We start from the raw sequence: 2,386 nt of genomic DNA, 5'->3' as shown, positions 1-2,386 counted from the left end.
AATTAGTAGAAGACAGGTTAATATATATTTTAAAAATCCAGACAATTTTACATTATGCAGCTATCAAAAAGAATGATGTAGAGACTGCAGGTTTAATATGGTAGGCTAATTAAGCACATGTATTTATATCCTCTTTCTGAGAAATTATTAAGATAATAGTAATGGAATTTTTTAAAGACTTAAGTTCACAAAGAGAATAGGAAGAAGGCTATTAACATAAAAAGAAAACTCAATAAATTCCTATAAAACAAAAATCAGATGAAATATTAATTAATGAAAAAAAAAACAACAAAAAAACAGAAAGCCAGCATGGAACAGCCATATAATACAACCACATGGAACCTCTTGGCTTGGGCAACAGGTACAATGGAACTTAAGAAAAGTCCTGAAGGACACTTGGGGTGGCTTAGTCGGTTAAGTGTTTGCCTTCAGCTCAGGTCATGACCTCAAGATCCTGGGATTGAGTCCCACATCGGGCTCCCTGCTCAGTGGGGAGTCTGCTTCTCCCTCTACCCCTCCTCCCCCACTTATGCTCTCTCTCTCTCTCTCTCTCAAATAAAATACGGAAAAAAATTATATATTAAAAAAGGGAAGGCCTGAAAATATGGGATTAATTGAAGGTCTATGAAAATCAAGTTTCTGCTCTTTTTCGTGGTGCCTCCGAGGCAGTATGCTGCTTCAGGATGAAGCTGAACATCTCTTTCCCAGCCAATGGCTGCCGGAAACTCATTGAAGTGGATGATGAGCACAAACTGCATACCTTTAATGAGAAGCATATGGCCACAGAAGTTGCTGCCGATGCTCTGGGCGAGGAATGGAAGGGTTACATGGTGCGAATCAGTGGTGGCAATGACAAACAAGGCTTCCCCATGAAGCAGGGTGTCTTCACCCATGGCTGCGTCTGCCTGCTGCTGAGTAAGGGGCATTCCTGCTACCAACCCAGGAGGACTGGAGAGAGGAAGCGCAAATCTGTTTGGGGTTGCATTGTGGATGCCAATCTCAGTGTTCTCAATTTGGTTATTGTGAAAAAAATGGGAGAAGTATATTCCTGGGCTCACTGATACTACTGTGCTTCGTCACCTGGGGCCCAAAAGAGCCAGCAGAATCTGAAAGCTTTTTAATCTGTCAAAAGAAGACGATGTCCACCAGTATATTGTTAGAAAGCCCCTAAACAAAGAAGGTAAGAAACCTAGAACCAAAGCACCCAAGATTCAGCGTCTTGTTACTTCACGTGTCCTCCAACACAAACGTCGGCGTATTGCTTTGAAGAAATAGCGTACTAAGAAAAATAAGGAAGAGGCTGCAGAATATGCTAAACTTTTGGCCAAGAGAATGAAGGAGGCCAAAGAAAAACGCCAGGAACAGATTGCCAAGAGACGGAGGCTGTCCTCTCTGAGAGCTTCTACCTCTAAGTCTGAGTCCAGTGGAAAATGAGATTTTCTAAGAGTGACAAAATAAATAGGATCAGACACCAAAAAAAAAAAAAAAAAAGAAAGAAAGAAAAAAGAAAGTCAAGTTTCCTATACCTTCCTGTACCAGCAAGCAGGCTACAAAATGAGTGGGTGAATAAATAAAATAAGTAAGTAAACAATAAATAAATAAAAGTTAAGGTGTGGAGTCAGGGTCTTATTTAAACATATCTTTAAAAACTGCCTAATTGGGGCACCTGAGTGGCTCAATCAGTAAGGTGTCTGCTCTGGTCATGATCTCAGGGTCCTGGGATTGAGCCTCCAAGTCAAGCTCTCTGCTTAATGGAGAGCCTGCTTCTCCCTTCCCCTCTGCCTGCCCCTCTGCCTACTCTATCTCTCTCTCTGTTTGTCAAATAAGTTAATTAATTAACTAACTAACTAACTAACTAAAAAAAAAACCCTGCTTAATCAGTTCTTGCCTAAACTATTTGATGAACTGTCTAAAGAACTAACAAGGGTAACTAGCCTGGATGTCACTATCCAAGAATAAAGGCCTTCTGCTGCTTTATTTCAGCCCTGACATTATAGCCAAGAGTTTTCTGTCCACTTAAAGTGAACCCATAAGTTAGTGAGTCTCATCAACGTTTACAGAGTTGCCAATCTTCAAACTCTTCCCTCATGTGAAAATACAAATAGATCATAAGACATTTGAGAACTGCCAACATCAATAAACAAGGAAAAAGAAAAGAAAGAACCTAGCAAGGAAGAATGAGGGAATGGCAGTGGGGTAGGCAGCAACATCTGCCATTAAAAGTATGGTACAAGTATGCAGCTGGATTCTGAACAATGGGAGGAGAGTAAGGAGAGAGACTCTTTGCAATTTGACACTGGGAACATTCTCTTTGGGTGCCATACAAGAGGTGATGAGGGCCCCAGAGAATTTGAAAACATTAATTTGCTCTGCCATGAAAACTGTT

The 2,386-nt window shown here is 40.7% G+C and overlaps 1 pseudogene; it reads left to right on the top strand.

Annotated features, from left to right (window-relative positions):
- The first annotated feature begins 668 nt into the window (after window positions 1–668).
- Window positions 669–1,464, top strand: LOC607265 (annotated as a pseudogene).
- Window positions 1,465–2,386: the final 922 nt, after the last annotated feature.

The sequence above is a fragment of the Canis lupus genome, chromosome 2 (assembly GCF_011100685.1).
Source record: "Canis lupus familiaris isolate Mischka breed German Shepherd chromosome 2, alternate assembly UU_Cfam_GSD_1.0, whole genome shotgun sequence".
NCBI lineage: Eukaryota > Metazoa > Chordata > Mammalia > Carnivora > Canidae > Canis > Canis lupus.
Note: the sequence above shows the minus strand (reverse complement) of the source record. Positions and strands in the feature narration are given on the sequence as shown.